The 14,272-nt window shown below is 43.8% G+C and overlaps 1 protein-coding gene across 1 annotated transcript in view; it reads left to right on the top strand.

Annotated features, from left to right (window-relative positions):
• arhgef40 (Rho guanine nucleotide exchange factor (GEF) 40) overlaps positions 1-14,272 on the top strand; it is a gene marked incomplete at both ends in the record, with an annotated part of 135,414 nt that overhangs the window by 5,244 nt on the left and 115,898 nt on the right.

Raw genomic sequence — 14,272 nt, 5'->3', positions numbered from 1 at the left:
CATCAACTCTTAGTTATTCGTCAGGGTGGGGAGGTCCCCTGTTAACATATGATTATTTTGGGGGTCACGGCCTGAAAAGGTTGAGAACCACTGGATTAGAGTGCACACACACGCACACACACACAAACACACACAGAAGTGGAAGAATCACTTTATTTTGCATGTGTGCAATGGATGAGCGTTTAAAGGATTCTTCAACCCGCAAAATGTATACTTTTTATACGGTGCATACATTTTTGATCTACACATTCACAATGTGTTGATTCCGGATGCGTTGCGAGCTTGTAGACATTGTTGGCTACAGCTTGGCCCACATGACAATCATGTCAGCGATGTCAGAAAAGCACTGTTTTGCCGCGACCGCACGCTGATGCGATGCATTTGAATGCATGCATTTTTGGAGACGTGGTGAAATTTAAAAAATACGTTTTTTACATTTTTAGACCATGTCCGCGGTCATAATATGGACATACCTAGCAATTAGGGGTGTAACGAAACATTTTAATAGCGATTTGATACATATCACTATTCATGGTTGACGATACGATATATGGACGATATTGGTTCATTCATGGCGATACGATACGATTTGATTCAATGATTTAAAATCGATATAGTAACTATTTAGCAAAGAAATTAAATCTGTGTCAAAGGTGTGGATTGTGCAGGTTTTTAACTCATTTAACGCTGATCCTGAGTATACTCGTGAAAAATACTCGAGTATTTAGAGTGCCGATCCCGAGTATACTCGTGTAAAATACTGTATATAGAGTAACGCTGGCATCCTTACCCTACGGTCCGTTGGAAAGTCCTGGCACGATTGGACTCGCCGATTCATCATCATCACGGATCCACGTGCACAAAATAGTAATCCCTTAACTCATTAAGAGCCCCTGAAATTAACGGATTATAAAGTCCACGACGCCACCTTCAGGCTGGCATCACCGCCGTTATCTTATTTTGAAGGCCAGAAGTCCACCGCGCAATCACTTCCGGTCTGACGTCATCGGATCGTGCGCCGGAACCGATCCGTGTCCACGTGGAGTTGTGTAATGGCCGACCGGGAGCTTTTATAACTGTGTAACATAAGCGAGCATCTGCCTCCATCCTAGCTTCTAAAGTGTAGTTTTGAGATAATGGACATTAAAGATGAGATCCCCCGTCCACCTCAATGTTATGGATGGGACTATTTTGTGCTCGTGGAGCCGTGATGATGCGAAATCAGCGACGGATTTCGTCTCCGGACCGCCGGCCATTCTTCTCGGTAATGTACTCGCCGTTACAGTAATATATTACTTTTCCCGAGATATCCCGTGAATGGCACTACAGATACTCGAGTACATTTCGCGAGACATCTCGGGAATGGCACTAGATGAGTTAACATGGAGGCCGACGGTGGATCTCATCTTTAATGTCCATTTTCTCCAAACAACACTTTTAAAGCCAAGGATGGCATTAGATTCTCGCTACAATAACGAAATAACAAAGGCAACGATCGGCCATTACAGCAACGGCATGGGGTGACGATCGCTTCCGTTGAATGACGTCATGACGTCAAACCGGAAGTGTTTACGCAATGGACTTCTGGCCTTCAAAATAAGAGAATGGCCGCGTATGGAGCCTGCGAGAGGAACGCTGGACATTTAACCCGTTCATGTCTGGAGCACTAAATGGGTTAAGGGAAACATGTATTATTATGGATATAAATAAGTAAACACAGTGATTGCCAAATACCTGGATATTGTATATTGACAAACCTGCACCTTGACATGAACCCAGAGATTACACACATTTATCGATAGACCAGTGTAGCTATATGGAAAGGAAAAGTAATTAAACCCTCCTTTTATTTTTTTCTTCTTAAACATGCTAAATACAATGCACAAGCATCGATACAATCGATTCTTTGCACTGCTTATTCGATACGATACAAAATAAAACGACACGATTCGATTTTAGCTGTTTTCATTTTGATATGGGGCTGTTAAGTCTGACATCATTTTGTAGGCAGAGGAGAACTTTTGGCCCCAAAAAAAGCGAATCTTTTTACTATTTTTACTATTTACTAATTGTCTCCACCAGCCGAAGGCTGAGGGAGAGTATGTTTTCCCCTCCGTCCGTGTGTCCGTCCGTCCGTGCGTCCGTCCGTCCGTGCGTGCGTGCGTGCGTCCGTGCGTCCTCGCACTTTGTGAGCGCCAAATCTCAGTCGCCGTTGGCCCGGTCGCTGCCAAAGTGAGCACACACATTCCCTGGATGCCAATCTAGAACCTCTGCCCTAAATTTTTCAAATGGGCCTTTTCTAGCGCCAACTAGTGGCCAATGTTTGCTAAACACATTTCTGTGCACTACTCTTACAGATTTTGTCCAAAAATCCTACAAATCGGTAGGCAATATCTTGACAGTCATGTGATCGACACGGATCTGTCCGATTTTGCATATTCCATCCTGATTGGCTAAGATTGGCTTCCAAAGTTTGTAGGATTGAGCCGTTTTGAACAAAATGCCTCAAATCACAAACGCAAAGTGCAATTATCATGAAATCGCGCACACACGTTCCCACTAGGCCAAGGAAGAAATGCCACTTAATTTTTTCCTATCAGCCTCATGGTGGCGCTATAACAGGCCGATTTGTGGTTTTACCTATAACTCCACCGATCAGTTTCAAACTTTGTAAGCGCACTCCCTAGAGGCTAAGGATAAACCTTTGCCCTGCATTTTTCACATCAGCCTTTTATAGCACCACCTTTGGGCCGACTTATGTAAAACACATTTTTGGATATTACTCCTTGAGATTTTATCCAAAAATCATGCAAATCGGTACACAGTATCTCTATAGTCATGTGATCAAGTCCAATCCGTCTGATATTTCATATTCCATCCTGATTGGCTAATATTAGCTTCCAAAGTTTGCAGGATTGCTCCGTTTTTGAACAAAATGCCTCAAATCATCAACGCAGCTTGCGATTACCGTGACATTTGCCACACATATTCCCACTAGGTCAAGGAACAAATGCTACCTTTTTAACATTGTCCTGTTATAGCGCCACCAGCAGGTAGACTTTAGCAAAACACATTTTTGGAACACAATGCTTGAAATCATGCATGCAGCGTCCGATTGCCATGAAAGATCTAAGGTGAAGAACATATGCCACCCTTTTTACATTGGCCTATTATACAGTAGCACCACCAGGACGCACGGCCTGGTGGAGACCTGTGCTCGGAAGAGCACTGCTTCTAGTTTGTCTTCTCTTTGTTGTTGAAAGGAAAGTGGTAGAATTATACTTTAGTCGTTATTTTTGTCTCGGATCTGTTGAAATAGCGAGGGACAGATATTGACAATAAATCTGCTTGGAGGTCTGACTACAAAATGATGTCACGTTAAAACGTCAAGTTAAAAACGATATTTCGATACAGTTACTGTATAGTTACACCCGTACTAAAAATAGATGCCAATACATGTGTTTTACTCAGAGAACAGGGTTTACGCAAGTAACCTAAAGTCTTGTCTTGATGACGTTGTGCAGAGATGTACAAACACAATTGTTTCGCTGCGTGCCAAATCCGGTGTTAATATATCCATCTGTAACTCAGAGAGTGTAGAGCATGTAACCTAATGGACTGTTATGGGTTCCTCTGTTTACCTTTGTACACTCTCAGAGTTAAATTAACATTGAGTAATTTACTGTGCTGATGACAGTAATAAACCATGACTTTACTTGGCCAAAAAAATGGATCTTGACAGGGCCAAGTGGGTGGCCCAGTGCTTAGGGAGACCGTCTTGTCGTTCAAAGGTCCCAGTTTTGACACTGACGACAGCTAATGCAAGACAGTCTCAATCTCTAGCTACATGCTGCACATGTCCTGGTGTAATGCAGGGGCCTCACAACAAATTCTGGGCCCTGGGTACAAGGATTCACAGTGGGCCCCCCCATGAATGTTCTTTGTGCTTTAACTATTTAAAAAAAATAGCAGATCTACAAGCTCACAGCGCGGAAAATCGTGAAAATGTGTGCAAGTCTTTGAATATGTCAAATCCTTCTAAGTTTTTTTTTTTGAAAAACCTATGTTTCTATGTCAGTGGTGCTCAAACCTTTTCGTGTCAAGGACCCCCAGAATGATATGTATTTGGCCACAAACTCCCATCTCAAAATATTTAGTTCCAGGGACCCCCCAGAAGAGAAATTTGAGTTACAAAATGTTCCAAAAAAACACATAGTTCAAAGATTTGCACACATTTTCACGACTTCAAAAATAGCAGATCTACAAGCTCGCAGCGCGGCACTCGGTGCCGCGCTGTGAGCTTGTAGGTCTGCTATTTTTCAATAACTAAAGAATGAAATAGTAACTCAGTCCTGTTTGTCGTAAACCGGTATACAGACATCAGCCTTTTGAGGTTGGTGCGTGTTGATGAAATGAACATTTGTAACCCATTTTTACTTTCTCCTTCATACTCTCTCTCTGCCAACTTGGTTAGAGCCCCGAACTGAGCTCATGCTTCTTTCATTGCATGAGCAAGCCACTTCTTATCACCCGAAAGGAGGGAGTTTCCCCGGTAGGACGTAGCGCGTGGAAGGAACACGTTACTCCTGCGAGTTCCTTTCCCCTCCACCAGGCTCCCCTGGTTGGCCTTTTGTATCTTATCAAATAAGAACCGTGTTCCAAATATAAACAAATGAGTGCAGCAGTTCGACTCGTATGGGTATGAAGAATCAACTAACGGCGAGAAAACCCCAATGTTGCTGCCACCGAAAAAAAGAAAAAAAAAGAAACAGACTGTATCAAATACCAGTAAGACTCCCTAATCGGGAGATAAGCGACCGTCAGGTCGCATACACAAACGTTAGAAGGCAATGGTAGCCAATCAGGTGGGAATATGGTAAATGGGACAGATCCATGTTGATAACATGACTGTAGAGATACTGTGTACCGCTTTGCATGATATTAGGCCAAAATCTGTAGGAGCAGTGTCAAAAAATGTGTTCAGCCTGATGGTGGCGCTAGAAGAGGGGCCATGTGAGAAATCAGGGGCGGAGGTTGTGCATGTTTGCCAGCCGAGGAGTGTGTGTGCAAAGTTTGGCATGGATGGGGCAACTGTGGCAGAGATGAGAGTAGGGGCAAAAGTGTGACGTGACGGACAGACTGACTGACAGACACAGAGCTTCAGTTCCAGCGGAGATTCCTTGCCGCCTGGTTTGGAGCTTGTAGATCTGCTGCTTTTGGCAGTTTTGAATTTCAATCCTGAAAAGTTATCAGTTTTGGACACAACAGAGGTTTCCACCCCGACAGAGACCATATGTTAGGGTGTTAACTAAGTGGTTCATATTATGATGCAAACAATATGCAGGCTGCTTCCTTTTGTGCGCCTCCTCATCACACGTTGCTCTCTGAAGATACGCACCGTATACATCATTTACACACACACACACACACACACACACACACACACACACACACACACACACACACACACACACACACACACACACACAGCACACACACAGCACACAAATGGATGCCTGCACGTCACATGCACACAAACATGCCAGCATCACAGACATATGGATGCAACAACCGTCCTTTATCACACTATCACTCGTGCGCACACGTGCATGGAAAAAACTGCTATGTGTGACAAATTCACAGGCACATCCCCTCAAATATAACTCCATACTATTTTTTCTTAACACACACAATATAAAAGGCCAATTTTTTATTAGTTTCTTTAATTGCTGTTTTGAACCATCAGCCTGAAGCCCAAAACATTGCTGATCTACAAGCCCATAACGGGTTCTGCTGCGGCACGTTGTGAGCTTGTAAATCAGCTATTTTTGGGGGCGCACAAAACCAGCGCACGCAAATAAGTCTAAACCAGTCCTCACAAGTATAGTAATACACAGTGGTGTAATAAAGTAACTAAGTAGATTTACTTAGCAATGTACTTACACGCACACGCGCGCACACACACACACACACACACACACACACACACACACACACACACACACACACACACACACACACACACACACACCAGAGACATTGCAATGGAGCAAAACTGTGTTTCATTGTCGCTGAGTGAGGCTGCTGTGGACGAGCGTTGAGAGTGTGAGTCATGACAATAATTATTTCCATGTGTGTCTGTGAGAGAGAGAGAGAGAGAGAGAGAGAGAGAGAGAGAGAGAGAGAGAGTGTGAGAGAGAGAGAGAGAGAGAGAGAGAGAGAGAGAGAGAGAGTGAGAGAGAGAGAGAGAGAGAGAGAGAGAGAGAGACAGAGAGAGAGAGAGAGAGAGAGAGAGAGACAGAGAGAGAGAGAGAGAGAGAGAGAGAGAGAGAAATTGAGCGAGAGACAAGGGGTGGGCGTGGGAGAATGATCGTGGCTTTCATTCAGTGTTTGTGTGTGGGGGGCGTGCGTCGTGCGTGCGTGTGTGTGCGTGTGCGTGTGTGTGTGTGTGCGTGTGTGTGTGTGTGTGTGTCAGTAAAAGAAGAGAGGCCTCATGTTCCAGACTATAGTGGACCAATTGAGACATGGATGAGAAACGGAGGTGGGGTCGGCGTGTCTGAAGGAGGAAACACTGGGGGACATTGAAAGTCAGACGGGTAGGCGCGGGTGTGTGTGTGTGTGTGTGTGTGTGTGTGTGTGTGTGTGTGTGTGTGTGTGTGTGTGTGTGTGTGTGTGTGTGTGTGTGTGTGTGTGTGTGTGTGTGTGTGTGTGCGTGCGTGCGTGCGTGCGTGCGTGCGTGCGTGCGTGCGTGCGTGCGTGCGTGCGTGCGTGCGTGCGTGCGTGCGTGCGTGCGTGCGTGCGTGCGTGCGTGCGTGCGTGCGTGCGTGTGTGCCTGCGTGTGTGAAAAAAGGTAATGCATTGCTTTTGGAAAATAGTAACTGTAATATTTACTACTCAACACCTGAACCTAATGAGTTGCATTACTAGTTACTGTTAAAAGGTAAAATATTCCTTTTTTTCGTTAAGTTACTTTCCAACACTGCTTGCGGTCTGTAACTCTGAGCTTTGAGTGAATGAAACCATTACTCTTAGAGTCAACACTACAGGCTTTATAGTGTTGTTTGGGTCCCAGAGATGGACATCTATACTATAATTTTGCGAATGTCTGAGTGAGTGAGTGAGTGAGTGAGTGAGTGAGTGTCTGTCTGTCTGTCTGTCTGTCTGTCTGTCTGTCTGTCTGAAACAGCGCCATTAAACGAAACGGGTAGCCATTAAACGAAACGGGTATTTCTTACATTGATGCTCCTACATATTATCATGCAAGCACCAGTTAAAGTTACTTTCCATCCCTCATATACTGTATGCACAGTGCACATCCCATAACCCACACACTGCACATCATTTTGGAGCTCATATCTTTGAACGGGTAAGGGCTAGTTGTATCAAATTGGAGACCTTGGCCTTATCAGTGGTTCTCAAACTATTTCATGCCAAGGACCCCCAAATTGACACTTATTAGCCCACGAACCCCATTTGAAAAGATAGCCTATGGCTCTAGCAGTGATTCTTGACCATTTAAATTTGAAGGACCCCCAGTTTGACATTCATTAGGCTATGGACCCCCATTTAATGCCATTTTTATCTCTGCGACCCCAACTCTGTCAGTCCGTCCGTCCGTCCGTCCATCCGTCCGTCCGTCCGTCAGTCTGTCCGTCAGTCTGTCCGTCACGTCACACTTTTCCCCTACTCATATCTCCGCCACCGTTGCCCCTATCCATGCCAATCTTTGCACACACTCCTTGCCTGCCAAACCCACAACTCTCCACAACTTCATTTCTCACATGGCCCTCTTCTAGCGCCACCATGAGGCCAATTTTTGAAAAACAAATTTTTGGACACTGCTCCTACAGATTTTGCCCTAAAATCACTCAAAGCGGTACACAGTATCTCTAAAGTCATGTCATCAACATGGATCTCATCTGTCCCATTTCCCATATTCCCTCCTGATCCCGATTTAGGGAGTCTTACTGGTATTGTAAAATCAGTGTTAATTTAACTCTGAGAGTGTACAAATAAATGCACAATCTCTGTAAAGCGCCTTGGATAAAGCGCTATACAAATGCTCCATTTACCATTTACGGTTCCATTTGTACACTCTCTGAGTTACAGGGTCCATTTGGTGGGGACCCCCTGGGACCCCCGCAAGGACCCTGGACCCCACTTTGAGAACCACTGGCCTAATGCATAATACAATTGGGGGTCTCTAAGTTCAAGCTAAAAAGGCTGAGTACACACTATAGCTTCGCAGACACTGGAAAAAAAGAAAAATCGAACCTCTGTTCGAAGTGGAGCTGTGTGTGTGTGTGTGTGTGTGTGTGTGTGTGTGTGTGTGTGTGTGTGTGTGTGTGTGTGTGTGTGTGTGTGTGTGTTGCAGTTGAAACAGCGCCCCCTCCCTTAACATGTGTGGTCATAAAAGGTACTACCACATTCTTGAGGCTACATACGGACCCAATACATACCCACATACATAGACGGACGGATACACACACGGCCATGTATAGGGAGCTCCACACAGCTCCAAAAACACAACTTTATTGCTCCATTTAGTTTTTCAACTTTCAACTACTGGGCAGAAACTGCAGATATCAGACAACCACCCCCTTCTCCTTGAAAAGGAACTCCACAAACCAGGAACATTAAGAACGGGCAGAGAAAGTGGGCTATCATAGGCAGTGGCGTCAGTTCAGAAAAGCTAAGGTATGGCAACATGACTGGTGTGGCTGCGCGTGCAAGACACCAGTCATGTTGCCATACCTTAGCAACAGGCATGATACATTTATTATAGTTCAAGTACATTTTATTTTTTCCCCCCGTTTCTATGGTTTCTTGTGTGTGTGTGTGTGTGTGTGTGTGGTGTGTGTGTGTGTGTGTGTGTGTGTGTGTGTGTGTGTGTGTGTGTGTGCAACAGCGCCCCTCCCTTAACATGTGTGGTCAGAAAAGGTTACTGCAGGCTACGGACACGGAGACAGACATACAGACATACAGACAGACAGACAGACAGACAGACAGACCCACACACACGGCCACGTATAGGAGCGTTGTGACCACCGCTCAATAATGCATTGCACCTGTGCAGCTGACCTGCGGAACCTGGGAATATACCATTCTGTCAAGAGGGGGAGAATACAAGTGTGGAGAATACCTGTTAAAGTGACCATTTTGTAAAATTTTGCATTTGTAGTTATTTTTACTGTAATTTAACAACATAATAACCAGCACAGATAGACAAAGAGACATTCATGGATTTGTATTTAAAAGTAACTTTTATTTTCCTCCCCCTGGACCCAGGGTATGGCAACTGCATACCCCTGCCATAACCCAAATTGACGCCACTGATCACAGGGGCTTAATGGGGGAAGACATTGAAACAGCAAAGAGAGAGGGAGAGCGAAAGAAAGAAAGAAAGAGAGAGAGAGAGAGAGAGAGCAGAGGGAGTGATGAGAAAGGAGGCTGAGCCAGGAATATAATCTGATCATGTCTCGTGAGTCTGGAGGTTACGGGAGAGAGAGAGAGAGAGAGAGAGAGAGAGAGAAGAGAGAGAGAGAGAGAGAGAGAGAGAGAGAGAGAGAGAGAGAGAGAGAGAGAGAGAGAGAGAGAGAGAGAGCAGGGGTGTCACAAGGGGTAGGAAAGTGGGACTGAGTTACCGGGGCCCAAGGTGGAGGGGCCCCAATAACTTTATCTATTGAAAAATAGCAGATCTACAAGCTCACAGCGCAGCACCGAGTGCCGCGCTGCGAGCTTGTAGATCTGCTATTTTTGAAAAGTTGTGAAAATGTGTGAAAATCTTTGAATACATGTATTTTTTAAGCGAACATTTCTAACGCAAATCTTGCTTCTGGGGGGGGGGGGGGGGGTCCCTGGAACTAGATATTTTGAGATGGGGGTCCGTGGCCAAATACATGTCATTTTGGGGGGGGACCTTCACATGAAAAGGTTTGAGCTCCACTGACATCGAAACATAGATTTTTCAAAAATCCTTAGAAGGATTTGAAACATTCAAAGATTTTCATGATTTTTCGAAAAATAGCAGATCTACAAGCTCGCAGCGCGGCACTTGGTGCCGCGCTGTGAGCTTGTATATCTGCTATTTTTCAATAGTTAAAGCACAGGGGGCCCCACAGAGAATCCTTGTACCCGGGGCCCAGAATTTGGTGCGACACCCCTGAAGAGAGAGAGAGAGAGAGAGAGAGAGAGAGATGAGAGAGAGAGAGAGAGAGGGAGAGAGAGAGAGAGAGAGGGGGCTTGAGACGTGGAGAGCAGAGGAGAGCAGAGCAGAGGCCCCTCCACGCCAGACAGTGATGTTTTTTTATATGTGGCTGCGATAGGAACAGCTGAGACACAGCAGCAATGGTGGCGTAAGGGTATGAGCATTTTAGTGGTCTTTGCACCCAGGGGGACAGGGAGAAGGCTGCTGGTTTGATGCAGGAGTCTGGACTGCTTAAGGTGGGTGGAGCTTGGTGTTTCTCAAACTTTTTACCATTTCAAGGTCTCCCCTTAACTCTGACAGTGTACACATGGAACCAAATGGACCCCTAGGCTAACGGGTCCATTTGGTTCCATGTGTACACTGTCAGAGTTACAGACTTGTATGGGTCCATAAAGGAACCCACAGATCCACTTTGAGAAACGCTGGGGTAAGCTTATGGATCAGTGTTGTTTTGTTTGCTTGTTAGTTTGTTTGTTGCTAATATAGGTCAGGTAACCACTTAAAGGACAACTTTAGTTTTTTTTACAACAATGGTTCATATTTTAGATTGTAATTATTTTAGATTGTAATTATTAAATTACGTTTACCTTGCTAAAATGTGGGGCATGCGTACGCATGGGGCATGCGTACAAGTGGCTAAATATGTCTTTTTAGACACAATAAGCCAGCAGTTTCTTTATTGCTATTTACAGTAACACTTCTGCCATGAAATCCAACCATGAAAGGTTGCGTTGTATCTTGGGAATGGGGTTATTCTGTGTAAAATGACATATTTTATTTAGCCACTTATACGTATGCCCCCAACCACTGAAATAAAAATTTCTAAAACAATAGAAAGAAGTAAATGAAATCATTTTAACACTCATTTTTTATAATCTTTAATTACAATCTAACATACGAACCCTTGCTGTAAAAAAACAAAGTTGTCCTTTAAGCCCTATATTCTGTTGTGTGCAGTGGTGCAAAGTAACTAAGTACATTTACTTAAGTACAATTTTGAGGCATGTGTCCTTTTGTACTTTACAATTTCCCTTCTATTCCACTACATCTCGGATCCACATTTTGTACTTTTACTCCACTGCATTTATTTGAAAACTGTAGTTACTAGTTACTTTGCAGATTTACATTGTAATATTAAAAAAGCATACATAAACCACTTTAGCCCTATTTTTTACCCTGGCTATTTGAACATAGCCGATCTACAAGCTCACAACACGTCATGACGCGTCCTGTTGTGAGCTTGTAGATCTGCTATTTTCAACAACAAAAAAATACTTTTGATTCTCAAGTACATTTTGAATTCCGGACTTTTACTTGTAACAGAGCATTTCCATATTGCAGTATTGATACTTTTACTTAAGTAAAACATTTGAGTACTTTTTCCACCACTGGTCTTGTGATGGATAGGGAAAATAGCTGATCTATTCTGTACCAGCTTACAGTGTATCACAAAGCGAGGCATTAAATGAGCTCGTAGATCTGCTGTTCTCACTATTTTTGACCAACCTTTGAACAATTTGGCACAGACCTGCTGAACTGGCCTCTCACTTCTACCTCCTAACTGGATTCAACAGTTGTTTTAGAGCAGTGGTTCTCAACCTTTTCAGGCCGCGACCCCCAAAATAATCATATTTTAACTGGGGACCCCCACCCTGACGAGCACTAAGAGTTGAGGCATTACATTTTGTAGAACACTGTTCTATTGTGAAAATATCTGATCTACATGCTCACGCCTGTAGATCTGCTATTTTCACCATTTCTGCCTCTAATATTTGACAATTTGGCCAATGTTTAATTTGTCATTTTAGAGGTATTAAAAAGTCCTTAAATTGTCACTTTAGAAATGTGTAGATACCCTCTATACACTTAAACTTTATGTTGGTTTGTTTACTGTGAGTGAGAAAAACAATGGGACCCGGTGGTCCCGACCCACAGGTTGAGAACCACTATTTTATGGCACTCTGAAACCCTTCGCTCACTGTACTGTGTCCAGTGGAAAAAGTACTCAAATATTTTACATAAGTAAAAGTATCAATACTGCAATGTACTCTGTTACAAGTTGAAGCACAGAATTAAAAATGTACTTGATTAAAAGTATAAAGGTATTGGCATCAATCAGTACTAAAAGTACGAAATGTTTGAAAATAGCAAATCTACAAGCTCACAACGCGCGTTGTGAGCTTGTATATCGGCTATTTTCAAACAGCTTAGGTATAAAATAGGGCTAAAGTCGTTCATGTATGTTTTATAATATTATCATTTATATCTGCACTGCAAAGTAACTAGTAACTAAAGTTTTCAGTTAAATGTAAATGGGTGTGCGACTGCGTATGGATTCACATAGTGTCACAGCGCAGTGCTATGAAGGGGACCGTGCCGAGTGGATTTGTCCGTAAGCCAGGGGAGTTAGTTTGTTTTCATGGTGGCCGCTCTCTGACGGGTCGACTCTTCTACACGTTTCCATGTGACTCACTCATGGCTATTCTCTGCGGTTCATATCTGCTGTCCTCGCGCCCGTCATGCTAGCTAAGCATGTTTTGACACTGACAGAGAGAGAAAGAGAGAAAGAAACATTGTATAACTCGCTGTGTGTGAGTCATATGTCTGACTTTATTTCCATTTGTGTGGCGGGCAGGCAGGCACACCCACGTGAGTGTGTCTACGACTGAAGTGTTTTATTGCTGTTGGAGAGCCTAGCTGACTGCTATGTGTAAATTGCTCTTCATTGCCTGTGGGAAACGGTTCAAAGTGCTTAGACCAGTCCAGGGGTCTTCTACAGGGGGTCCGCGACCTATAGGGGGTCCTCAGAGTTACTACAGGGGGTCCTACAAATATTTCTGTGATAGAAACTTTATTTTCTCCTTTTTTTATATGAACCACTTGAACCCCTATAGCGTCCATATTCTGAGAACTTTAGTCAACAAATAGCAGATCTACAACCTTGACCTTTCACTCTGTAATTAGTTTGGCCTTTTTCCCCTCTACAAAACCTCTTTGCCGAAAATGGCCGATCTACAAGCTCACAACGCCTCAGATCTGCTGTTTTCGGCTGAAGTTATCAGAATATGGACACTAGGGATCAAGTGGTTAATATAAAAAGGATTGGAAGATTTGGAGGACCCCTGGCCTGTAGTGACTCGGTCGACTCCCTAGGGCAGCAAGAGCCGCTGGGGTCCCAAACCCCCTATTGAAGACCCCTGTATTAGGGGCTACAGTAGCTACTGTCTGAACTTGATACCAGTCTAATTTGCTAACACACTAATGATTCATCTCCGTTTCTCAGTTGTATGACTGGTAGTGTCTCTGTTCCTCCCTTCACCTGCTCAATGAGTGAATGAATACTTCTTTGGGACTTGCTTCCTGAGAGAGTGGCTCTGTCAACAGCAGTGGCGTCAGTTCAGAAAAAGCTAAGGTATGGCAACATGACTGGTGTCTTGCACGCGCGCGAAGACACCAGTCATGTTGCCATACCTTAGCATCAGACATGATACATTTATTTTAAGAAGTACATTCTATTTTCCCCCCCCGTTTCTACGGTTTCTTGGGCTGGATATGGCAGCCTGGAACGGTTGTTCAAGTGCAGCCAAACTTGGCATGTTAGTAAACGTGCCACAATTAACGATAATGCATTGCACCTGACACCAGTCATGTTGCCATACCTTAGCATCAGACATGATACATTTATTTTAAGAAGTACATTCTATTTTCCCCCCCGTTTCTACGGTTTCTTGGGCTGGATATGGCAGCCTGGAACGGTTGTTCAAGTGCAGCTAAACTTGGCATGTTAGTAAACGTGCCACAATTAACAATAATGCATTGCACCTGTGCAGCTGACCTGCAAAACCTGGGAATATACCATTCTGTCAAGATGGGGAGAATAAAAGTGTGGAGAATATAATTACAATACCTTGTTAAAGTGACCATTTTGTTACATTTTGCATTTGTAGTTATTTTAATGTAATTTAACAACATAATAACTAGCACAGATAGACAGAGACATTCATGGATTTATATTTTAAAGTAACTTGTATTCTCCCCCCTGGACCCAGGGTATGGCTGCTGCAT

Source organism: Nannobrachium achirus (assembly GCF_963921795.1).
Source record: "Nannobrachium achirus genome assembly, chromosome: 14".
Classification (NCBI taxonomy): domain Eukaryota; kingdom Metazoa; phylum Chordata; class Actinopteri; order Myctophiformes; family Myctophidae; genus Nannobrachium; species Nannobrachium achirus.
This window is presented reverse-complemented; position numbering and strand designations above follow the sequence as displayed.